General features: G+C 39.0%; 1 protein-coding gene across 2 annotated transcripts in view; it reads right to left on the reverse strand.

The window, feature by feature from the left end:
* Positions 1–27447, reverse strand: part of CNTN5 (contactin 5) — a 1232567-nt gene that overhangs the window by 872532 nt on the left and 332588 nt on the right. For both annotated transcript variants that reach the window (XM_073239418.1, XM_037025637.2), the window contains one exon: positions 2303–2442. The gene's annotated coding sequence lies outside the window, so the exon portion shown is untranslated. The remainder of the gene's footprint in view (positions 1–2302; positions 2443–27447) is intronic.

Raw genomic sequence — 27447 nt, forward strand, 5'->3', positions numbered from 1 at the left:
TTGTCACTTATTATGGCAGGAATTTAGTTGATTGTGTCAGGATGAAACTGTCAGTGTCTCCCCTGAATATTTTTACTAGTTACAGTGACAGATTAGATGCAAGTCCATGAATGAAATGGGGCTTTATTTAAAATGACACTGAATCCACTCTTATCAGATTTATCAATTCTAATTCATTTATGTCTTTTTAGAGTGCTTACTCTGTCTCATTTGTTTCAAATGCTTCCAATTCTACCAATATGCTTTTCAATTAGTTGGGCAGAGCAATACAAGAGTGACACAGTAAGAGAGAACTATGCTCTGCCAAATCTGTTTCCATAGGTCTCTGTATAGTTAAATAAGCTTTACATCATCAACTTGAAACCTGGATTTATTAATAGCATGACAAAACGTCTTTTCTCAAAAATTGGAGTTCTGTTGAACTACTTGAATTCAATAAAATTCAGCTGGTAATTAATGGAATGTACCAGTTCACAGGTGGCAAAGGCACTAACTCCATTCTGTTTCCATCTGCTAATATTTCTACCATAAATTTAAATTGCTCATCAGTCATCATCTAGAAGTAAGCATTTGGTCTAGAATCCTCATACCTACAATAGTTATGCTGTGTTCAGTTGTCTTTCTTTGGAACTGTAACAAGCACCATAAACAGAAAGTTTCTGACATTGCAAAATTCACTTAAGATGTCTATGCATAATTTATTCACAGATATCACTAAAGTAGTAACTTAAAAGAAAGTTTGGTTTGTTAAGATGTTCCAGTAATTTAGAGTTAAGGACAAAATGCCTTCTATATAGGAAATAACACCTTCTATGATGTGTATACATCATTTGTAGACATAGCACAAACTAATTTTTTTTTATATATGCAACTTATTCTGAGATCATTCTTATTGTATAGACACAACTATGACAGTGAAACTTGGCTGAAAAATCTATCTAATATTAGACTATAGCAATGAACTGATTAGTGGGAAACATTATTTTCCATGGTTTGGGGTTTTACTATCATAGATTTTCTACTCACTTCCTTACCTTTCCTCCCCATTTGTTTTCTAGTCTTTTGAAATAAGTAAAACTTATGGTAGTTTTTCTCTACAAAATGAACTGAAGGATAGCTGGTGCAGTTAAGACCTTCAAAAAAAAAGGCAAACTGTTAGGAATTAATATAATGAATGAAAGGCACTTAAAATGTAAATTTTTCTGTAGTGGTATCCCAGAATTTGGGTGTGACTAGTAGAAGTGATACTGGTCAAACTTTTGATTCACGTTCTCTTATTTACAAATTCAGTTTCATCTTGTTCTCAAATTCAGTTTCATCACTTCCTTTCTTTAATTTTCAAGCCAAAAAAAAAACTGGAATTATAGAAAAGGTTGAGGAAACTACTTTCCATTATTTTAAATCAATTAACATGAATCAACCTAACAAATTAGAGCATAGATATATGGCAGTCTTGAAATTGGCTATGATATTTTAAATATTTTATAAATAATTAGAAATCAAGGATGAATGATTTTATATCCAAAATGATTTGGCCTCCTTATTTATCTAAAAACTCATTATAAGTATTGAAACAAAGTAGGACACAGCAGATTTGATACAATATTATCTGTTGATGCCTACTTAATCATGAATATTAAGTGTGTGCCTAATCATATATTCTAAAATATTTTAATATATTCATTTTAAAGGACTATTATTAAATTATACAAGGGTCACTTTTACTCAGAATAGATGCAGTTCATATTTAATGATTTTGGTTGTAGTATAAGAATGCAATAATGTGGAGCTGCTGAGCAAACAGCATGAAAGTCACTTTCATATGGGATATTTTCTACTAAGTTAGGAACAACACAAGCGTCTTTCTGTCCTTGGCTTCTTGCTTATACAGTTTAAGCTCTGTCTTCAAACCAAGGCTGTCAAAAGCACAAAATCTATCCACTAGCATATTCTGAGGAAGATAACACGAAACAGGAGACTACATTTAAAATATTGCTTCTTGTATTGCTTTCAGCAATTTAATGTTATCTTCCTGTAGTTGCCATTCTCATATCAAACTAAAAATTAAATAAAGACAAAGCATTTACTATTTTCAGATTAATAACATTTCCAGAATATTTGTGTAGTGTTTTTGTTCAATGAGAAATTGTTTTTTAATTTAAAAACATTTACTTATTTTAAGCATATAAAATATTAAGCTTCAACATATTAAGCTGTTGAGAACCATAAATGATACATACAGGTTTTTTCTTTCCAACATTCCTTCCCATTTAAAGTCAGATTAATAAAAGACAAACTGTACCTGCTTTCTGAAAACAAGGTCCAAGTTACGAACTCCAAAAAGAATTAGTTTCTTTCTGTAAAGATATCCTTTGCAGTAGTCATGCAAAAATGATGCTCAGTTGATCATGAATGGCACTAAATGGCAACCCTTTAAGGTACCTGTTAAGAAAGGACATATATGATTATGATTACAAAAAATTATGATTACAAATGATCTTTTATTCAACTTTCCACTGTTTGAAGAAAATTGAATTTTCTTATTAGACATTTTATATCAAGATTCAATTTAGTTACATAGGAAATTACTATGCTGTTTACCCACATCAACATATGCTCATAACACATTTAATAAAATATATTTATTTAGTTGTTGCTTTTTCAGGTTTAATTTTTCTATTATAATTTATATTCATTAATAAAGACTGAATAATATCACACTAATTGAATTTTTATGGATAACAATAGCTTAAGACATTTAACATATCAGATAGACAGAAAATGAATAAGAAAGCATTGGACTTAAAGCCTACATTGGACCAAATAAACTTAAATATTTATAGAATATTCCATCCACTGTTGGGAACTTTTGCCTCTTGTAGGCCTGTGATGTCCGCAGACTGGAGGTTTCCATCCTCCCTCGTTACTTCCGCATTCATGGCCTAACTAGCTTCCCGCAAGCACTCTCTTGGCCCTAACTCCGCCTCCCCACATAACCTGAAACCTAGTGACAGATGAGATAATCAATTCCCATTGGTTTCTGTTACTTCCTTATCTTCCCCTATATAACTAAGCCTCTGATGGAATAAAGCTGAGTTTTGCTGCGCCCTTGAGGCTGACACATCTCCCGGCTTGGTGTGGTTTTGTTTTTCCCCGGATCTCAGGGGAGGGTGTCCAAGCCACCGACACTTGCCCTCTCGCTCAGCCTCAGGGATAACAGGCTGGTCCTGCTTGTCCCCCCGCCTTCTTGTTGCTGAAGAGCAACAACTGGTGCCCCGTGTGGGGAACGAGGAACTTCGCTGATGAGCTAATCGAACTATGGGTAAGTGTAATCCCATAAAATATGGGACATTCTTCTTCCAAGCCTGATCCCTCTCTTGAATCCCTTAGGGTCCTCCTCCGAAGTAGAGACCTAGAGCTCTTTGACAGCCAAGCTATCAAAACCTGGGAGACCTTAGTTAAGGTCGCCCCGTGGCTGCCTGCAAGTAACTTGTTTGACTGGGAAACTTGGGACAGGGTGGAGCAACTCGTATGCAAAGCCCAAGTTAATTGGGGTGATATCCCCCTTCTGGGGACCTTCCCCACTTTAGCAGCCCTTAAGAGTTGCTTCCCTCCTTGGCCATCGAAGCCAGCTGCAAAGAACTTAATAGACAGGGAAACCACTGGGTTGGGAGCCCCTTCCCGGGGAGATTCTGATCCCCATCCTCAGGCTGAGTCCACGCTGGCAGGACAAGAAAGCCATAAAGAGCCGAATGAGAATTGTGGCAATGGCGCCCTCAACCCTTTTGATGCCGCCCCCTGGCCTCCCAAATCCACGGCTCCTTTGTACCCACCACTTCCGGGTACTAATTCATCTTCTAACCCTTTCAAATCATCATCAGCACCCCCTCCTCCATACCAATGAGCAGGGGTTTCCGCTCCTCTCCCATGTAAGGATTCATGCTCTCCTATTGGCTGCCAATGGGCAGAGGTTCCAGCTCCTTTCACATATAAGGACTCATGCTCTCCCATTGGCTGCCAACCCCAAGAAAATCCATTTTTCCACCCACAACCTAACCCAGGGCCATGTCAGCTATTTCCGGTCAATGTTAATCCTGGAGGTAACCGCCCTGCTCCCTGGTACCCTTGGGAGCCAGGTGACCTTAAGGAATTAAAGAAGGCCGTTCTTGATGGCTCCAATGCTCCTTGGACTGAGACCATCCTCCAGGGACTTGCTCACCATCCGTGCACCACCGCAGATTGGAGGGCTCTTGCCCAGGCGGTTCTTCCTGGCCCCCTTTATATTAAGTGGTGTGCTTTGTATAAAGAGGAATGCCAGCAACAAGCTGAGAGGAATCTGACATACTCTTTTACATATATATGGATGGTATTATCTTGGGGGCCACTTGTTCCCACAAATTAGACAACTTCTTTAAAAGGTGCCTTTCCCTGCTCAAAAACTACAACTTTCAAATTGCCCCAGATAAAGTTCAACAGATAGCTCCCTTTAAAATTTTGGGGACTACTTTAACATTAGATGTTGTCTCCCCTGTTAAGCCCCAGTTATATATTCAGGACGCATATATGCTACCACAGCTCCAGAAATTGCAGGGAGAAATCAATTGGATGAGGCCCTGGATTCCTATAACCACAGCTGATCTTATCCTTCTTTTCGACCTATTAAAAGACCTTAACCTAGCTTCAACAGTGACTTTAACCCCTATACATAGAGAGACATTGACAACAGTTCAACATGCCATTGATAATGCTGCTTTAAAAAGATATGATCCAAACTTGCCACTGATCCTCGATATTATGGCAGGAGAGACCCTCCTCACTGCCCTTTTGGCTCAGAAGGGGGATCCCGTACATTGGATACATCTATCTGTGGGAGGGGCACCCCGAGTGTGCTCTATAGTGGATCAAATGGCCAACTGCATTGTCAAGGGACAAGATCTTTCTGTCCGTCTTTTTGGGTGTGAACCCCATTCTTTGATCATCCCTTTTCGGGTCAATGATTTCTTGTGGCTACAGAGAAATAATTCCTGATTGGCAATGGCCATGGAAAGCTTTCCGGGGATAGTGGACTGTCACTATGGTCCCTATAAGTGGATGAGTTCTTTTAGCCAATTGGCGTGGCAGCCACCTAAAATGTTCCTCACTGAGGCAGACCCCTCCTTCCCCTCTGTTTTTACCGACAGGGGTAAACGGGGAGCCTCTATGGGAATGTTCCCCCCAGGCAGAAGTGAGTGCCCTCCGGCTGTAACCCTCTTTCATGAGGTACAGGGCTCTTCACAGTTTAAAGAGTTGTCAATCTACTGCCCAACCTTGTGGGCGCACACATCAGACTTGACAATAATTCCATCACTCCTTTGATGACTTGACAATAATTCCATCACTCCTTTGATGATTCAAGCTTGCAATTTGTTAAAACAGAGACTAGTTCCCCTTTTGTACAACATCTAAGGGGACATCAAGATTTGCCAAGCTTTTTGTCAAGAGGCAATGCTCTTGCTGACCGACTAGCTTCAGCCTACAGTACAGGAGGCCACCTCTTTTCATCAACTTACACATGCTAATTGGAGGGGACTACACCATCAGTTCCCTCAGGTCCCGATCAGAGACTTAAAAAAGATCATTAGAACATGTAAATCATGCCAGCCCTTTCTACAAGTTCCTCCACTTCAAAAGGGCAGAGTGAACCCTCGAGGCCTGAGGCCCAATAAATTTTGGCAGACTGATGTCACACATTTTGCCCCTTTTGGGAAGCTTAAATACTTATTTCTAACAGTTGATACCTTCTCCCATGCTTGTTGGGCTACAGCCCATATGGGAGAAAAATCTAAACATGCCATAAGCCATTTTCTCCAGTGCTTCACCGTTCTTAGCCTGCCAGATCAAATCAAAACTGATAATGGTCCCTGCTTTATTAGTAAATCTTTCACTGAATTCTTGAGTAAATGGCAAATTTCCCATGCCACTGGAATTCCTCATAACCCTAAAAGACAAGCAATCATGGAAAAACACAATCATACCCTCAAATGTCAAATAATAAAACAAAAAGGGGGAACACTCCCCCCCCATGATCAACTAAAGATGGCATTATTTACTCTAAATATTTTAAATTTTGCCAAAGGCAAACAGTTCTCACCCTTCCAAAAGCACTGGACAACAACCGTTCCTTATCAGACGATTAGAGCCCAATGGAAGGACCCCCTTACTGGACAATGGAAGGGCCCATTCCCCCTCATTACAGCTGGAAGGGGATTCAACTGTGTCTTTCTGACCAATGAAAAAAGGCCGATCTGGGTCCCTGCAAGGGATCTCAAGTATTACCCCCCTAAGGAGGGGGAGTTCACTGATGTCAATGATGACCCAGAAGGCCCCTCGCCTCCTGAGGATATCTCTCTTCCTTCTCTCTTTCAGGGTCTGCAATGAACCCAATGATGCTGGTCTTCCTGTTAATGGCAATAAATCTCCCATTAGCTAGGACACAATTTAGAGATCCCAGTCAAGCAAGAGCCATACTACGAAAAACCATTGGAGACCCCTGCACAGCCTGCGCTCACCCAAGGCCCCTCTCCCCGCACACTGTTATACTTCTATCAAAACCTGCCCTAATGGGCAATGGGCAGTTACACTTATGCAAGGGATAGAAAATGGATGCCCTGGAAGAGTTCTCTCTCACCACCGTTGGCCAGGCCCCAAAATATCTTCACCTGCCCAAGGGAAATCCCCTTCTGAGTGTCCTTGCACCACTTTTCTTGCCTCCTTTCATGCTCAATGCTATCAGGAGGTTATCCCGTGCACTCACCAGACAAAACATACTGGTATGCAACTCTGTTAAAAGGCAAGGATGAATATGCTGACTGTCAAAAGAATAGGGGAGAGAATGTCTGCTGGAATAAATTTGCCCCTATAGGTGCCTCTGATGGGGGCAGAGTCCAAGATCAGGCTCTATAGGCTAGACCAAAATTTAAAAAGCTGGTAGATAGGCTGATTGAAGACCAAAATCCCCCGATTTTCCACCCTCTTAGCCTCCCGGAGATCAGGGGAGAATTGCTTCTTGATCCTGAGACACAATCAATCATACAGGCTGCTTTAACTTACTCAATAGAACCAATCCCGATTTAGCCAAGGATTGCTGGCTGTGTTTGAGGCCGGAATCATTACAAGCCAATGCTCTTCTTGTTAACCTGTCACAGGCTGAGCCCCAGTGCCAGCTGTTATGCCCAAGTTCTACAGTCTATCTAGACCCTCTTTCCCCTAAAGGCCCATGCTTCAAAGCTGACCCCAGTTCTGATAATACTAGTGACACAGATGTGAGCCGAATCCACTATTCCTTTTGTCAACAAAATATGACTGTGAACAATACCTTTCTCTGTCCCCCTAATGGAACAGTCTTCATTTGTGGGGAAGACACGTTTGGCTTTCTCCCGACAGGCTGGACGGGGCTTTGTGCTCCAGCTGTAATTTTCCCTGACATTGGAGTGGTCCCTAATAATCAGAGCCTCCCTATTCCTGCTTTAGACCACATTGGAGGTAGATCAAAAAGGGCCATCCAAGTTATCCCCTTGCTTATAGGCCTTGAGGTGGCCACCGGAGCTGCCACTGGGGCAGCAGGATTGGGGACCTCTCTTCATTATTATAAAGCTCTTTCTCAACAGATGATTGATGATATACAAGCTGTAGCCAGCACAATTCTTGACCTCCAAGCACAATTGGATTCCCTTGCGCCAGTAGTCCTACAAAATAGTAGGGGGCTTGATCTCCTCACAGCTGAAAAGGGAGGCTTATGTCTCTTTTTACAGGAAGACTGCTGCTTTTCTGCAAACCGCTCCGGCATAGTCCAAAATAAGGTCAAGCAACTTCAAGAAGACCTCGAGAGATGCCAAAAAGAATTACAAGCCAATTTTCTTTGGACTGAGTACATGGGTGGTTGCCCTATATTCTGCCCTTCCTTGGTCCTATCCTTCTTTTGCTCCTACTTTTCACTTTTGGGCCCTGCATTATTAACAAAATTATCCAGTTGGTCCAAAAAAGATTTGAATCAATTCAGTTGATGTGCATGCAAGTACATTACCAGAGAGTTGCTGCCACAGAAGCCAGTGACCCCTACGATCACTGTGAACCTTATTATGAGGCCGTGTCTGTTAATTCCCCCTGACTATCTCCCCGTGCGTCCATGACGGGTAAGATCTCCAAGGTGGAGACAACCTAAGACAGGCCCCGGAGGATGAGTAAGCTTGGGACAACCAAAGATCTGCAAGGTACCCAGTGACGGGTAAGATCCCCAGAGGGGGGCAACCTAAGACAGGGGCCTTGCCTGCTGGGACATCCCAGAGCATTTATAAAACAAAAAGGGGGAATTGTTGGGACCTTTTGCCTCTTTTAGGCCTGTGATGGCCGCAGACTGGAGGTTTCCATCCTCCCTCATTACTTTCGTATTCATGGCCTAACTAGCTTCCCGCGCGCACTCTTGGCCCTAACTCCGCCTCCCCACCTAACCCAAAACCTGCCTAAAGACCCTAATGACAGATGAGATAATCAATTCCCATTGGTTTCTGTTACTTCCTTATCTTCCCCTATATAACTAAGCCTCTGATGGAATAAAGCTGAGTTTTGCTGCGCCCTTGAGGCTGACACATCTCCCGGCTTGGTGTGGTTTTGTTTTTCCCCGGATCTCAGGGGAGGGTGTCCATGCCACCGACACTTGCCCTCTCACTCAGCCCCGGGGATAACAGGCTGGTCCTGCTTGCCCCCCCACCTTCTTGTTGCTGAAGAGTAACAAACCACCAGCAGCAGAATACACATTCTTCTCATGGACATATGGAACATCTTCCAGGATAGAAATATGTTAGGCAAAAACTTGTCAATAATTCATATCATATCAAGTATCTTTTCTGATTACAATGGTATGAAATTAGAAATCAATTACAAAAAGAAAAATGAAAAGACACAAATATGTGAAGAATAAGCAACATGCTACTAAAGAGCCAACAGGCCAAAGATTTCAAACTATAAATATATTTGGCCAAATGAAACAAAAATATATTAGGCCAAATGAAAATCTAAATACTACATATTAAATTTTATGTGATACAGTAAAAGCAGAACTAAGAGGGAAGTGCAAAGCAAAATCACCTACATTAAGTAAAAAGAAAAATCTCAAACAACATAATTTTAATCTTTAAAGAGAAAAAGCAAACTAAGTCCAATGTAAATAGAAAGAAGGAAATAATAAAGAGCAGAATGTAAATAAATGAAATAAAGACTAAAAGGACAACAGAAAAGAACAATGAAACTCAGAGCTGGTGTTTCGAAAAGAAAAACAAAATAGATAAACCTTTGGTTAGACTTACCAAGAAAAAAGGAAAGAGGACCCAAATAAAATTAGAAATGAAAGAGGACGACTGATATCATACAAGTACTAAGGGTCATAAGAGAGTATTATGAACAATTAAGACCAAGAAATTGGACAACCTAGAAGGAATGGATAAATTTCTAGAAACATAAAACCAACTGAGACTGAATCATGAAGATGTGAAAAATATAAACAGAAAAATTCCTAGTAAAGATATTGAATTAGTAATCAAAACCTTCCAAAACAAGAACATAAGACCAGAACCAAATTGCTTAAATGGTGAATTTTACCACACATTTAAAAAAGAAATAGTATCAGTCTTTCTCAAGCTATTCTAAAAACAGAAGAACAGGGTATACTTCCAAACTCATTTTATACAGTCAGCATTATTATGATACCAAAACCAGACAAGAGTATTACAAGAAAAGAAAATTACAGGCCAATATTCCTGATGAACATACATGCAAAAATTGTTAAAAAGTTAGTAAACATAATTCAACAGTATGTTAAAAAAACTGTTCACTATAATTAAGTGGGATTTATTCCAAGGACTCAAGGATGGTTCAACATCTACAAATCAATTGATGCAATATACCACAATAACAAAATGAAGGGTAAAAGTCAATGATCATCTCACTAGATGCAGAAAAAGCATTTGACAAAATTCAACATTCTTTCATGATAAAAATTCTCAATATAGTGGGTATTGAAGAAATGTACCTCAATATAATAAAGGCCATATGTGACAAGCTGACAGCTAACATCATACTCAGTGGTGAGAAGCTGAAAGCTTTTCCTCTAAGCTGAGGGACAAGACAAGCGTGCCCACCTTCACTTTTATTCAACTGGAGGTATTAAGCAATTAGGAAAGAAAAAGAAATGAAAGGCATCCAAATGGGAAATGAGGATGTAAAACTGTCACTACTTGCAGATGACATGATTTTATATATAGAAAATCCTGTTAGAACTTATCAGCAAATTCAGTAAATTTACCAGATATTAAACTGATACACAAATTTATTTGTGTTTCTATACATTAGTAATGAATTATCAGAAAGATAAACTAAGAAAACAATTCAATTTTTAATGGCATCAAAAAGAATAAAGCAGCTAAGAATAAATTTAACCAAGAGGTGAATGATATGTATGCTGAAGACTATAATATATTGATGAATGAAATTTTAAAAGTCTCAAGTAAATGGAAAGACATATACTACTCATGGATTGTAAAAATAAATATTATTAAAAAGTCAATACTACCAAATCTGTCAACACAACAGGTTCAATATAATCCCTATTAAAATTCCAATGGCATTTTTCACACAAATAGAATAAATCTTAAAATGTTTATGTAACCACAAAAACCTTGAATAGCCCAATCTCAAAACAAAAAATATGAAGGTATAATTTTTCCTGATTTTAAACCATATTACAAAGCTATAATAATCAAAACAGTATAGTATTAGCATAGACACGGACACACAGATCTATGGAACAGAATAAGCTCTCAGGAACATGAATGCATATATGGTCAATTTATTTATGACAAAGCAGCAAAAAATATACAATGTGGAAAGAATAATATTTTCAATAGATAGTGTAGGGAGTTCTCTCCCTAACTCCGTTTCACCTGGTCCATTAGAAATCATACATACATCCATGCAAAAGAATGAAATTGGACCCTAACTTAAACCATACACAAATATCAACTCAAAATGTAACAAAAGTTGAATGTAAGGCCTGAAACCTTAAGACTCCTGGAAGAAAACATAGGCAGTAATCTTGACATCAATCTTGGCAATGATTTTTTGGATTTGACGCCAAAAGCCAAGACAACCAAAGCAAAAATAAATAAGGGGGACTATAACAAACCAAAAAATCTTCCACACAGAAAAGGAAACCATCAACAAAATGAAAAGGAAACCTATCAAATGGAAGATAATATTTGCAAACTGTATATCAGATTAGGAGTTAATGTCCAAAAATCACAAGGAACTCACATAACATAATAGTAAAAAATACATATACATGTCCAATTAAAAATGGACAAAGGAATGAACTGTTAGGCTGCAGGCATCAGGGGAAGGGGTGAGCCTGATAGACAAGCTCAGGCCTCACCAAAGGAGACAAAGAGACCAACAGGTTCCAGTCTGACAACATTCCAGAGCCTGATCAGATAACCCTCCCAACTAGAACCCTTCCCCCAAGCTAAAGGATTAGTGGTAACTTTCCAGTACCTGGCTAAAGGCCAATGAGAGACCCCCACATACCCTAGACGAGCCAATCCTCATGCCAATGTACACCTTTGCTCTCCCTCCCCCTGCCTTCTTTAAAAACTTGCTGCCTGCCCTGCTGGGTGTGACTTCCCTGGCCTGTGTTACAGATCACGGAACATCACCCAGGGGTGGCATTCAAATAAACTACCTGGCCCTTTGTTGCCTCTCTTTGCCTGCTTACTTCAGTCGAAATTTATTGGAATTTATCTTACATATGGTGCTGAAAAACCTGGGAAAGAGTGTGAGGGCAGAGCCCCGACCAGCCACTGGTGGCTCCACCCCCTCCTTCCCCAACCTGGGACCTCAGACTGCTCTCTGCTGCATGGACTATTTTCCCGTGAGTCCCTCAGTTTCCCCCAGTCTATTTATCTCCCTAACTCCATTTCACCTGGTCCATTAGAAATCATACATACATCCAGGTGGCCCACCCTCTGCGGGCATCCGGACCGCCCCTGGCCCTGTAGTGGGGGAAATGTGTCTCACCCAGGCTCCCAGGATGTCTCCCCTGACTTGGCATGCTTGGGACGCTGGGTGCTCCTCTCAGCAGGATTAATTGGGGAGTGATGCAGACATAGGGAACCAGCCCTCAAAAGCAGAGGCTCAGACCCCACTGTGGTGTCTCATTTCTAATTTAGCTACTCTATATTTGTCCTGGGAAGTTCGCAAATAAAAGCTAGTCTTTCTTAGCTCTGAAGCCGGGCCTCAGTATCCCTCAGACAATCAATCTCACTGGCCCCTGAGGGAAATTTGAATTTTAGCCTCCTCACCACCCTAATTAATTATTACCACTGGAGCGGAGAGTAGAGTGAAATCCCATATGTGCAGGCTTTTTGGACTTTGCACTCCCACCCAGACCTTTATATTGTATTCAATGACTCAGGTTCTCCTAGCCCAATCTCCAGTTAAAGATTGTCAGCCTCTTACTCTGTTCAGTCCTTCCTTTTCAGATCTGCCAGAAAACCTCAGTCGCCCACCTCACTCAGCTCATGATCCCCTCCCCCTCTCTCCACCAGCATCTTTAAGACATTCTCAACCATGCCGTTGTCCTGCTCTCCTCTTCGGTAGCTGCACCACCCCCTCCCCCTCTCCTTCCACCTTCACCGCCCTCTTCCCCCACCAGAACACGCTCCTCCCGCCCTACAGCTGTTTATTTAGAGAGATCTAAATGTAAAAAGAAAGTTGTAAAGAGTTTGTAGAAGAATTTAATATGGTCATGCTATATAAAATTAAAGCAAATGAGTCTCAGTATCAAGTGCACAACAAAATTAGAATTTTGTTTTCAATTAAAAAGACAAAGTTTTCTTAACTGTTAGTCTGCTCTTAATATTGAAAGATTGCAGAAAGTTCTTCTAATTGTTTTATTAAAGCAGTTTCTTATGCTTAAAGTCTCAGTGAGTTGTTGGAGTCCTTAAGTAAATGAGATCTTAATAGTAAAAGGACTAAAAGCTAAACTTTGATAACTGTGTAACCTTTTGTATTTGCCTTTGAAGTACTTTGTTGTCATTCTAGTTAATTGGATAAGTATTGCTTCATAGCAACCTATAACCCTATTTAAGCAAGTGCCTTAAAACTTTTAACAGCTTCCCAAAATCAAATTCAAAAAGGTACTTTTACCTCAAGTTAACTCAGATATTTTCCAGAGGGTCCCTGGAACATGTCAGAAAAACTTTTTCTCATTGGAGAAAGTATTTGGCTAATTTAGCTTATTTATCTGATATATAATTACCTGCTTAATTACCTAGAAAGCACTGTCAAAAAGAATAATGCTAAACTTTGTTACTGAATGTTTTGTGTTACAGAAATATCAGAATTTCCTTATGTCAACTGTCTTACAGTAAGCTCTCATCAGATCTTTAACCATTGGCCTTTGTAAATCTTTTATTATTTATAGTCACTGTTTTATTACTCTTAAGCTAGTAAAGAATTAGATTTCAGCAGAACATTAGTTACATAAGATTAAGTAAACTAAAGAAGATGATTTTGTAGCTTTTTGTTTCAAATGTTACTGATAAAGTGTTTTAAGTTTTTTCTCTTAAGCTGACAACAGTTTAGTAAATGACTGCCTTTATAAGCAGAACTGAAACTTTATCTTTCTACCTCATCCCTCGAGAATTTAAAGAATCTCAGTGACTATTTTTTTATTTCATGGAAGTATGTTTATTTGTACAAGTTCAATAAGAATCTGCTTTCCTTGTAAGAGGACCAATTAAAAACACTGGTTATACTACCAAGGCTTTGACTGGAACATCATACCTGAGAGACACGTGTGTATCAGATATAAACAGACAGCTTTAAGGAACTAAGATTGACTTTATAAAGCCAACAAAGCCCCTTAGAAGAACTGGCCTGGTACCTTGCTTACAGAGTTCCCAGCAGCCTTACCAGGTGAGTAAGAAGGTCACTTCCTGGTAGGTGCACAAACCTCAGAGAAGAGAGGAATTCACCCAAATGTACAGGTACTGCAGGCACAACCTGAGGGCAAGTCTAGCTTGGCTTTCTGGCCTCAAGAAGCCTTTAAAAGTCCAATCTGAAATTCTTTATAAAAAGTTCCTGCAAAGCATACTTAAAAGAGCCTATGTAATCAATTGCTCTTCTTGCTGCCCTTATGCAAATAATCAAGCCAACCATTAATTATTTTCTTAATCTGGCTACTTCTAATAAAAATGAGGGTGATTTTAGAGAAAAGTATTGTTTCAATAATGCAGTCTTATCTATACTAAATCCCAATACTAGTCATTGAGATGTAAACTCAATCCAGAATTCCAATCCCCCATAATGGCCTGGCTAATGCCCCTGCGGGGCCCCTTAATAACAGTTTGTGGTTTACTCTTAGTTGCCCCTTGTGTCCCCAAATTCCTCCAACAGCGGCTAACCCAGATGACCTGGGTTGCCACCAACCAGATGTTACTTCACCGTTATGCACCTCTTCCCACTGAGTCCCCTCCTTTGGCCTAATACCAGCCTCAAACCCCCATGATGCCCCTTGTCAGCCAGAAGTACCCAGATCGAGTCATCGTCCATTATGACCAAAAGTCTGGAATGTTAGGCTGCAGGCATCAGGGGAAGGGGTGAGCCTGATAGACAAGCTCAGGCCTCACCAAAGGAGACAAAGAGACCAATAGGTTCTGGTCTGACAACATTCCAGAGCCTGATCGGATAACCCTCCCAACTACAGCCCTTCCCCCAAGCTAAAGGATTAGTGGTAACTTTCCAGTACCTGGCTAAAGGCCAATGAGAGACCCCCACGTACCCTAGACGAGCCAATCCTCATGCCAATGTACATCTTTGCTCTCCCTCCCCCTGCCTTCTTTAAAAACTTGCTGCCTGGCCCGTGTTTCAGACCACGGAACATCACCCGGGGGTGGCATTCAAATAAATTACCTGGCCCTTTGTTGCCTCTCTTCGCCTGCTTACTTTGGTCAAAATTTATTGGAATTTATCTTACATGAACAAATTTCTAAGTAGACTTACAAATGGCCAAAGGGTGCATGAAAATGTGCTCAATATTGCTAATCATCAGGGAAATGCAAATCAAAACCATAATATGGTATCACCTCCCCCCTGTTAGAATTATGAAAAAGATAAGGAATATCAAGTATTGGTAAGGATGTGGAGAAAAAGAGAACCCTTGCGTGTTCTTGCGGGAATGTAAATTGGTGAAGTCACAATGGAAAACAGTATAACTCTTCTTCAAAATATTAAAAATAGAACTATTATATGATCCAGCAATCCCACTTATGGGTATACACCCAAAGGAAACGAAAACAGAATATTGAAGATATATCTGCACCTCCATGTTCATTGCAGCACTATTTGAAATAGTCAAGGTATGGAAAGAACCTAAGTTCCTAGCAAAGGATGAACAGGAAAAAATATTTATGATGGAATAGTGTTCAGGTATGAGAAAAAAGGAAATCTTGGCATTTTCAACAAACTTGAAGGCATTTTGCCAAGTATAATAAGCCAGACAGTGAAAGACAAATAATGCATGGTATGATTTACTTGTGGAATCTTAAAAAAAAAAATCACACCCAGAACAGAGTCAAAAAGTGTTCATCAAGGTCTGAAGGATGTGGCATGTGGCTGATTGGTAAAAGGATAAACACTTTAAGTTATAAGATAAAGTCTGAGGATCTAATGTAGAACGTGGTGACTACAGTTGATAATACACTATTTCATAATTGAAATTTGCTAAGGAAAAAGTTTAAGTGTTCTCACCAAGGGGGAAAAAAAAACAAAGAAAGAAAAATATGTGGCATGATGTTGTTGGTAAAATGTACACTTTAAGTATCCTCCAATTCTGTATGTCAATTATACCTCAGTAAAGCTGAAATAAAAAAACATTTAACACGTTAACTTACACTTGTACTTCAACACTGTTTTTATAATAATGCTATGCTATACCTAGCATTTGTAATATTAGTTTTCTTATTCCCCTGATTTAAGTGATTTACAATATGTATTTCTTCTTACTATCTTACATGTGACTCATGTTTTTAAATGTTTGAAATTATGTAAGTGCATCGTGTTTGGTGACCTGTAGGTATGTGTGTGGAGCCATCTATATTCTTTTTACTTGTAAAGAAAAAGAATTTACTGTTTCACTGAAATTTTTCACTTTTGAAATTTGTGTTTTCTTATAATTTACTCTTTGATAGATTTCTGAATGTACCAGCATCAGAATTAGGGTACAGCTGTTAGGCAGAATAACAGATAAGAGTGGGTGGAGGGAGAATAGAGCCTGTAAAGCTTACTAAATAGGACTCAGAGAGTTAGCCAGATAAAACCAGAGGACAGAGTTAATGCCCTTTCCAATGTGAGTTCATTCTACATGCCCTGAATCTGGGCTGACCTTGAGACTTGCTGTAGCTAATGCAGGTGAGATAGGGCAGAGACATGAGACAAGCATTATGATTAATTTTCCTAAAAATGCTGATATGTGAATAGCATAGTGGGAACAGAGGGGACTTATGTTGAAGCTAAGATACCATTTTAAAAGCAGGGAGTTGGGAAGTTAGATTCCTAACATATTCTTTGGTAATCAGCCAATGACTTACTTAAGGCAAGGCATACAGTCTCAACTGACATGTTCCCAGTGATTGGGAGTAGCCACTGTCTTGGAGAGGAACAAAAGTTTATTCTACAGAATTACCTAGAGGACTGGCTATAGACAAAGACATGTTATCTTTCACCAGAGACAGACATCATGAGATAACCTGACAAGCCTTTGCCCCCCGACCCTTTACCTTGCTCCCATTCTTGAAACTCCTTAGAAGACAGAACACAAGCTTTTGGGTGCACCTTTTCTCTGAGGTTTGCTCACACACTCCTTTCTTCGAGTGTGTACCTTTTCACTTTAAATAAACTTCTCACTGCTCAACTTGTTGCATTTTGACTGAGCTCTCCAGTGGTGTCTGTGTCACTTTGCTAGTTAATACTATTCTCTAGGCTTAACTCTGTCTCTGTCTTACCTCAGGTTAGTAGGGGGGGCCTTTGACAACTCTGATTTGGTCTTCCAAGTTCCTGTTGCCTGGGTGACCCAGACAGGACTGCAGCTGTATGATTATGTTCTTTAGTAGCCTGCCTGAGAATCTCCTTTCTTTGCTTTGGGAAGTTCTCAGAACACAATCTCACTCCATCTAGTGCTCTGCAGCTCCCCCAAATATTGGGGTGGTAAGAACTTAGTTCTCTTGCTGTGCAGATCCAAGCGGACACTTAATGCCAAGTGACAATGGCTTTAGAAGTTGGCAAGGGAGGGGCCCTGACCTAGAAGGAATTCAATGAACTTCCCTTATCTCTTTGTTCTTCCTTGCTTTCTGCTGCCTGTAAGGCAGCTTCCATTCCTTGCTACTCTTGCTTTAATTAATTCGTTCCTTACCTGATACTCTGACTTCCCTGACTCTGAACCAAATTCCTCCCCAATATAGCTATGCATACATATAACATATTTTATCTCAGATAACTAAACAGGAATATAAATTTTGGAACATAACGTGATGACTTCTGAATAACTGAAGGTCATTGACTGAGATTCTATGTGTGGGTAAAACTATCCTATTTTCAGAATCTCTCCCCTGGCTTTAGTGCTTAAGCTTATCAATAGGTGTTTCCAAGGGGTGGAAAGGGTAGTTCATCTCCTTACCAATAGGTAATTACAGGATCATGCAAGGTCTTATCTGGACCGTAGATGTTGGGTGGAGCTCTCTTCTTCTGCTACAGCCTGGTCAAGAGAGATGGGACTATGGCTACTAAGAAATAAACGGATTTCTTAACTTTATTTCTCCCGTTGACTGATTTCAGTTGCAAAGGTATTTTTGCTCCAGGGTTTTCCCCCTGGAGTTACACCATGTTAAAGTACTACCAAGAGACAAGGGAAACCTAAAGTGCCTATTTCATGATTAGGTTGAGAAAAAATATTTAAATTATTTGTAATCTTTACCACCAAATAGTACTGATCTTTATGACTTATTTATATTAGTTGGAACCACAGGGAATTGACATTTTGTTGCACAGAATGATGGAATATTAGTAATTTCATGTGGGTCAACCAAAGATTTTCTCTAATGCTAGCTTGCATTTCTGACATTAAGTCCAAATTTTATATATCATTGTAGTACATAAAATCACCTTTTTTATTAACAAAGAAAGCTAATATACTTTTCTTCCATGATCATGCTCTAAGTATAAAAGTATGTGAGGAAACAATATATTCTAAGGTCACTTTAAAAAAAATAAAAAACAATCATTGTGTTACGGAAATTACTGGAAAAACCTGGACTGGATCACTGACAGAAGAACCAAGCGGCACTCGGAGGTCTTAGAATGTTGAGGGTTTATTGGCTGGCTCAGAGGGGAGTAATCTCCCAAGGTCTGAGCCCCGAACAAAGACAAAGGGAGCAATATGTATCTTTCTGCTTCTGTATCTGTAACATTCCTATGTGCACAGCAAATGAGCAAGCAAGGGGGAGTATGTTTAGGGAGTAAGTGCCTAGCAGAGCAGGCAGTGAAGGCGAGGGGGAAGTGAAGGGAGTTTCTGTTGTCTTCGTTAAGAGCAGCAGAAGGGAGCCACCTGGACTAGACTGCTGTCCTTGTAAGTTTTTCCCTATCAATTGTACTCTTAACAAGTAAAGCTGTTGTCTTGTTTTGGCAAGTAATTATGAGCAGAAAGGATCATACATTTCTTACCTTTCCCCTTCTTTATCTCTATTTTACTCTCTCTTCCTCTCCTTCCCTCCATTCCTTCCATTTTTCTTTCTTTCCTTCTCCCTACTTTTTCTTTTCTTAACATGTGACAATTATAAATTTATCCTTTAGAGCACAATTTTTTTTTAAGGCATGATTTTTTTTCTGGCATTTGTAATCTTTGATAGAAAGATATAGTTATCTAAATAACGACAAAAGTTTACTTATGAGCTTAAGGAGATAGGTTTCTTTCAGTTTGGGCTTCCGTGAAGAAGTATTTGGAACACAGAATTCTATGTTCCTGTTATTATCATTAACTCTTAGCAATGCATGTATGTCATTTTTTGTTCTTTTTAAAATTCATAGAAATATTGAGAAAATTAAATAAGAAAATCCACATAAAAGAGAATACGCCTGACATAAATTGATGCAATAAATATCAATATCATCTCACTTTAATTTTGAATCAACATAGCAAAAGAAGAAATTACAACATTTTCAATTTCCCTCCTCAAGTTTGCTTTTTAGAATGAAAGATTTGAATCTTGTGTTCTTAACAGTCTCAGCCTGTCTTTTAGTCAGTATGTTGTGGTGAAGAAATGACTACATCTGAAGTCAAAGTCAGGTTTCCTCAGACTTCAGCCACTACCATACTCTTAGAGCTTGAGCAAGTCATTTAGGATTTCTGCGGTAGTGCCTTCAAATTGGGATAATGATGTCAGATCCTCTGTCTACTCAAAGGATCATAATAAAAAATCTCAAGAACTAATACTTTAGAAACTTCTTTTTTACAACTGTGTGGATTCCTATCCAAAGGCTGAGTCCCAAGTGCAGCAGGGCCATGCCTTTTATATGTAGAGGGGAGTCGGCACCCAGGAACTGTTGCAGTGGGAGCTATTAGATCACTATAGGTGTATTCAGGATGCTAGTTATATTTTAATCTATCTCTGTAAAGGTTAACTAGATACTATATTATAAACTAATGGGCTTCCATGACTACCATCAACAAGCTGTTCCATACCACTGAGTCCCGGTGGTGGGGATACATCTTTACATTGTTTCAATCTCAAGCCCCCAAGCACCTTGTATTCCTCTACATTCCTGAAGCTTCAATAGAAACTTTGTGTCCTTGGCTTCCTTGGCTTCCTACCACAATGTCAAGTTAAATCTTATGAAAGTTAATGACCTGTGCCAACTTCTCACCACTTCTTTTAATAGTAGAACAAATTTCACCCAGAAATCCTAGGTGACTTACTCAAAAAGGAGGTGAGTTGTCTCAATATCCATAACCCTTCTTCACTCATCTTTGGTTAACACAGATTTATCCTATGTAGTTTTGCTGTTATATATTTTTATTGATCTAACATGGATTTTACATTAGAGAAGGACAAATATTAAGTCCTTAAACCAGCTTTAAATCATAAAAAAACATTCAATTGCCTGATATTTTCCTTTTTTATTTACATACCTGATATTTTCCTTTTTTTCTTTTACATTCCTAAATTCCTCACTTAAAATTACCTCCAATGCATATATCTTCTTTATAGTGTATCCCTTTTCTCCCTTTTATCAGGTAGGGGGAAGAAAAGCAGTTTTGCCTTTTGCAGGATGACTGCCTTAAATAGTATCTGCTTTGATTTTTCATTTCCAATGTGTCAGTGACTAGGAAAACAAGTAATTGAATTTAATATAAAAAAACCTTATAGCTAAGACTTAAATTGATATTTAATCTTTACTGATGCCATATTAACTCCAAAACAGTATGGACCACTGTTCTGTGCTTCAAATGTTTTACCACCCTTGCTCACTTGAAGAACTTTTATTCATATTAAAATTCCTAACAAGACATGAGTTACTTTTACATGTTCTGACAACTCTAGAAAGAATTAATTATTTTATGTTCTTACTACTCTGCAACTTATTACAACTTATCTTATTATAAATATTGCCATATACTAAGGGATATTTCTGTTCCTTTCCCCCGTTGTGCCATCCTTCATGCATTCTGGAAGTCATCTAACCCAAGGCAAGAATTCCCCTAAAGCAATTTTAAATCTACTTCAAAATACACACACTGAGACCTAATTTAACCAGGCGGCAACTTAGTTACAGCTTTTTACATAATGTGTACTCAACCCAAAAAACAAGAGACGTTATACTGAAGAAATATATGTTAATTATACGAATTTTCAGGAACAGCAATCAAAAGATATAAATCTGACAGCTCTGGAATGAGAACAGACAACAGCAGAACATCCCTATTTTTACCATCCTACTTTTTCAGGCACTTTAACTCTTTGGAGGTGATCTCCTTTAGACATGAGAAATTCAATCAGCACTCATCTCTGTCACCCGAGTGACACACTCACACAGTAGTATTTCTACTGACTGTCAAAAAGGGTGTCAAGCAAAACGCTAAGTTTTAAGGTCTGATGCATCCTCATATTTCATTGAAATAAGTCACAACAAAACTGCCAATAATGTCATTCATTTATAATTTATACTGCAATTGAAAGAGAAGAAAAATATGTTTAACATATGCTTGTTCTAATTGAATAAAAATCCAATTTCTTTCTAAATGTGAATTTATATATTAAATCATTGATTTTCTTTCTTTAAATATTGTAGCCACTGAAAGCAAAGAATACAAATTTCAAGTATTTTCAGAGATGGTTAGATCCTATTAATTCACTTGTGAAAAATCAAAGAAAGGCTCAGAGTGATTCCAGGAATTTCCTGGAGTCAGCTCACTTGCAATAACCAATTGCTAAATATTCAGAAAGTTCTCAAGCTACCATTAGTATTTGAATTCAGCCAAAGTAGGAGTATTTACCAGAATCAGTGAACACTATAAATTAGGGATTTTTACATTCACCAAGATGTTTGGTTTACCAGAACACCAATATTAATCACCAATTTTAAGTGTGAAAGTCAGTACACCTCTTAATAACATATAAAGATTATCATCTCTTGGAGGCAAGAAGTTGAGGCTCAGGACTATCAGTTAATTATAAATGTAGGTGATCACTAAAACCTAACAAGTCTGTCACTTCAAGATTAGGGCTTTGATTGGAAAAGAGTAGGATGCTGGACTTCTAATAGAGACATCTGGCTAAAACACTCAAAAATATTAAATTTTGTATGCCCTGTGGGCCTCCTGGTGTGGTCCACTGCTCCTCGGTAGAAATGTAGCCAGTGCATCCAACATCAGGCATGATCAGAAGAGAGTGGTAAGTAAATTAGATTGGCGGTTCCCCTCATCATGTGTCACCTTGTGCTCCGCCTTCCCTATGAAGTGTGTCTGTCCATTCTGTGCAGGATTACTCAAGGTCATGTCAGTGAAGGTGGTCCTCACTTCCACAACATCCACCACTGTATCAGTAGTACCTCTCCCTCAGCTTTTCCTGATTATGCCTTCACACGGGCTTCTGTGGCCAGCTGACCAAAACAGGAAAAGGCATGGCTTGGGTAAGGAATAGGTCTGTTCCATATTTGTGCTTCCTGAAAATAAGCACTATATTATGACAGTCTGATTCTAAAGAATCTTCAGAGGAAGATATTCTTTCAAAAAACAGTGAACCTGGTCATCCAATTTTTGTTAAAAGAGGAATAGTCTGAAGTAAGAATATATGAAAGGGCAGTGGACAGTGGCAAATGGCTTGGCACATTGCTTAAGGAGTTGGAAGGAAAAGAATTAGAAGACTTGTATTATGAGCTGAATTATATCCTTCTAAAAACTTTATGTTGAAGTTCTAACCCCCAGTACTCTACAAAGTAACTGTATTTCAAGATAAGGCCTTTAAGAGGTGATTAAATTAAGTTTTTTTTTTTAAGGCAGATCCTAATCCAATATGACAGGTATCCTTATGAAAAGAGGAAATGTGGACATACAGGGAGACACCAGAAATATGCACAGAGTGACAAGCATATACAGAGAGGAAGCAGTCATCTCTAAGCCAAGGAGAGAGGCCTCAGAAGAAAACAAAAGTTGGAAACACCTTGATATTGGTCTTCTAGCCTCCAGAATTATAAAAATATTCTTAAAATTATCTGTGTTTAAGCTCCCCAGTCTGTGGTATTTTGTTATGGCAGTTCTAGCAAACTATTATAACTGGGGACAAGGAGATCTGGAGAATAGACATATAGGTTTATATATGCAGTTGGACATTCTTCTGTCCACTAAAGAAGAGACACTAAACAAACCAGAATGTACAGAATGGGATGTCCAATTAAGTAAAACTAGTCCCTGTTATCAGTGATTCTAATATAAGCATGGGGACTTATAAACAGAGTGGCCACCTTGGCAGGGGCAGGGGTTAGACATGGGCCCACAAAACATGGGAGCCCACTCAGTAAAGCTGCTCTCACTACTGCCACTGCAGAATGTCCAGCCTGCCAGCAATAGAGATGTAAACTGAGCCCATCCACTGCCCTCTGCCAATATGGTGCTATCTCATGAGGACTTCAGCCAGCTTCTTGGTGGCAAGGCAAATGCATTAGAATTCTTCCAACATAGAAAGGTAAGGGATTCTTCCTGAATAGAATTAACACATATTTTAGGTATAGTTTCTCTTCCTTGCCCATAGTTCTTCAGCCATCAACAGTCTTGAAGAAATCACCACGTGTTTGATCCATTGACACAGACCTTGCACAATATTGCATAAGACCAATGGCCACACTTAATAAAAGGTAATACATATATAAGGGAATTGGTCTAACATGAAACATGATTATGGAGACTGGCAAGTCCCAACACCCAGAGTCTGCAGGCTGGGGACCCCAGAGAGCCAGGGGCATGGTTCCAGTATTAAGGGTATCAGGCTTGAGACCAAGAAAGAGCCGGTGTTTCAGCCCAGATCTGGGCACTCTGTAGCCCGGTCAAGTGGACATTGGAAACACTTGCCTGTTTCACTCTTAGACAATACTCCTCTGAAGATATCTAATCCTTACAGTGTTCATTTTCACACCTCACATTCATTCCTTTTCCCAGTGATATCTAACTTCATTCTCATTCCATGATTCCTTCTTGAACCTTATCAGGATCATATTCTTCTATCAGACTTTTAAGTGTGGGATTCATCAAAGTTTGATCCTGGCCTTCTTCAATTCCTACTCTATAATCTCTTCCTAAGCAATCAATGCCTCCAATATACCACCTATACAAAAACAACTACCACATTTATAACTCAGTTTTTTCTTTGTGTTTCTCCAAGTCATGACAAAAGCAACATGTCTAACACTGAAACCAAGAACTGTATCTGCTTCCAACAACTCCCAAGAACAGTAACAATAACCATATCATCTTTGGGTGTTCTCAAATCTCAGTGAAGTGTTCTCATCATCTTCCCAGCTACAAAAGCCATAGAGCTTCAAGACTTTTTGATATCTCATTCTTCTTCACCCATGAATTCAATTGTTTGCCAAATCATGTTTATTTGATTCCCTATGAATGTTTCAGATCTTTGTCTTCTCCATTTCTATTACCCATCTTGATTAAATAAGCGTATTTTCTACATTTGCCATTGAATTGGTCTCTCTGCATTCTACTGTTGGACCACTTTGAAATGTTCTTCATGCTGTAGCCAGAATGATAGTTCAAACTGCAAATCGGATAAATGGCTGTATATGAATGGTACTTCCTTATTCACAGATTTCTGTATATTAGATATATGCATGCATCTATTTGATCTCAATAACATAGTAACATATATATATATATACACCATACACCATACACATTTATAACACACACACACCATATATATATATATATAATTATTACTGTCTCATTATGTGCTATTCTGCTGCTGGTTATTAGAAATTCAAATGTGAATAAGATAAAGACCTGTTCTGAAGCAGATCCAGTGAGGGAGCAAGACTGGTGAACATCCACTTCCGAGGTGTGTGATAAGTGCTATAATAGAGGCCTGCCCGAGGCAGGGGATCACAGGCAGAGCACCCAGCCCATCACTGAGCATTCAGTGAACGCTTTCAGGAGTTGATTTCTAAGCTGATGAAAACAACTGAATTAGGCACGGACAGCCATAGTTGTGGCCAGGAAGATGATTCGAGTCATGTGGTTAGGGATCTTGTTTGCCACACATTAAATAACTTAAATTTGTTTTCCAGGTTGACGTGAGCATTAAAAATAAATACCAATGAATAAAGTGAATAAAAACCAATGATAATATTAGTTTGCATACTTATTCACGCTAAGTAACACTGTTTACAAAGCAGTTCCAAATTTATTAGGCCATTTCAGATTCAAACTGGTTTTATGGATGTCAGTACAGATTTTTTTTCAGAGAAAACCATGGCACACAGGAAGTTACACAGTGAGTGACTGTCTGAATCAATGACAGCACAATTCAATCCACTTTTTCTATAAACAGGGTATAAAATTCTGTTTCTAAATGGACTTCATTGATATAATACTACTGTGTATGAGACTGTTCAAATATTCAATTAATGCCAAATATTCTTAGTTATCTTTTCAAGGACATTTAAAACCTTAACTTCTAAGTGTTGATTTATTGAAGTGAACCATTTATGATATGCAGTCCATGTTTAATGATACCAGGTGGATCATCCTAATTCCAGATTAACTACATCCCACTGACATGATTTCCTCCCTACCCTGAAGCCACCTGTCTGGTACCAAAGCTGCTCAGCTGTGGAAACTGACAGCCGGTTCTTCAAGGGGGAGTGGTGAGAGCAGGAGTCAGGTGAAAATGACTCATTAGCAATGAAATGGAAAAAATGTGCAGACTTCCCTGCAGACATTCTGGATGATGCATAGTTTTTTCCCCCAAGGTTTCTCCCTCTCTCTGATTGCTCAATTGAGAGTTCATTGCAAAAAAACACTTTTAATTCTCAAAAGCTTTTGAAATTACTGTGATGCAGTTCCATAATATTTATTTATTTATATTTCTTCAACTCCAGCTGAGGTCTCCATTTTGACATGCATAAGCTCCAAAAGAAGAACACTCTGATGTTTTTTGGCTTTCTTAGCATGTTCAAGAATATTGCATTAGAAAGAATGCTGGAATTGGGAGTTGCCATACTGAATTCCAGTCACACATTAGCTACCCACAAATCACATAGTTCTCTTAACTCCTCTGGACATCAGATTGCATATGGAAAAAATAGAATTTAATGGGCACAGTGGTTGAATTATGTTTAATCATATATTTCTCTCTCCCTTTCTTGTCTTCTTTAGCTTCTAATCTCAGATTTCTCTCTCACATTTTTGGATTTTTATACTTTTTAAAGATCTCTTCACTGTTTATATGGAATATTTGAAAGATTAGTAAAAATAAAGTTTTATACTCATTGTCTTACCAATGGGTTTCAGCCCAGGACAAGTTCTCTATGGATTTAGTGAGACAGAAAAAAATGACAGTGAAATGTTCTTGGGACGAAAGGGTTTATATACAACGTTATTCCCATGGTAGCAGGTCAATCACCAGAATCCCATCCACTCAGAGCAAGTCTGCATGTAACAAGCTGGGCTCTGCCTCTGGGCCGCTCTGCCTCTGGGCCTCTCTGCCCCCGTAGCCTCTCAGTCTCTGTCCTCAGCACTGCTACCACTGCAGCCTCTGCTCTCCTGCAGCTGTGCAGCAGCCCACAGCATTGGGTGGAGCTCTTTATATAGAGTCAACAACAATGTATTGTCCATACATGTGTAGTGAGCAAGTCGACGACCAGGGCCAGGTGATAATCCTTTCTCCACACTCAGACTTAAAATAAGGAATTTTCAGAGAAGTACAACACAGTTTGGTTATGTCTTGCCAATGGGTTTCAACCCCAGGCAAGTTTACTATGGATTCAATGTGACCAAAGAAATAATAGTAGAATGTTCTTGGGGTGAAAGTGTTTATACCCAACTTTATTTCCATGCTGGCAGGTCAATCAATCACTAGAATCCCATCCACTCAGAACAAATCTGCACCAGCAAGCTGGTCTTTGCCTCTGGGCCTCTTTGCACAGCTGTTCTCTGAGCCTCTGTTCTCGGTGCTGCCACCACTCCAGCCTCTGCTCTGCTCTTCTGCAGCCTTGCATCCATGCCACCATGCACTGGGCAGAGCTCTTTATATAGAGTCAATGTATTGACCACATGTGTGACATGAGCTAGCCAATTAGGGTCAGGTGAGAATCCTGGCCACAGGAACTTTTATTTTATTCACAGGTTATCATGAAATTAAAAATACAGAGTTTTTATAAAAGTTTACATATGCTAAATGCTCACATACTTCTTACATGTTATGAAATATTAGTATTGAAACATTTATAGATAATTTTCTTATAGTAAGTGAATTGTTGGAGAATGTCTCCTAAGTGCTCTTTCAATTATGGAAAGTTATTTATGTTTAGCTAAAGAATTATTCCCATTTCCAGGACCAAAATGGTAGCAATACTAAAATGATAAGAGAGGAGCTTAATATATGGAAAAACAGCTATTAGTGCTTTTTAGGACTTTGGCTCTTGAGAGTATGTCTAAATGTTAGTGACACACTGATGTGCCATAAATAACTCTGAAAACACCAAGGCAGACTGGCAGAGTTCCAGAAACAAACTTTTCTGAAGTTACATCTCACCTTTTATCATTTGACCACTTTTCCCTCATATATGCATTTGTTTACTGAC

This window comes from Manis javanica, chromosome 6, assembly GCF_040802235.1.
Source record: "Manis javanica isolate MJ-LG chromosome 6, MJ_LKY, whole genome shotgun sequence".
Taxonomy (NCBI): Eukaryota; Metazoa; Chordata; class Mammalia; order Pholidota; family Manidae; genus Manis; species Manis javanica.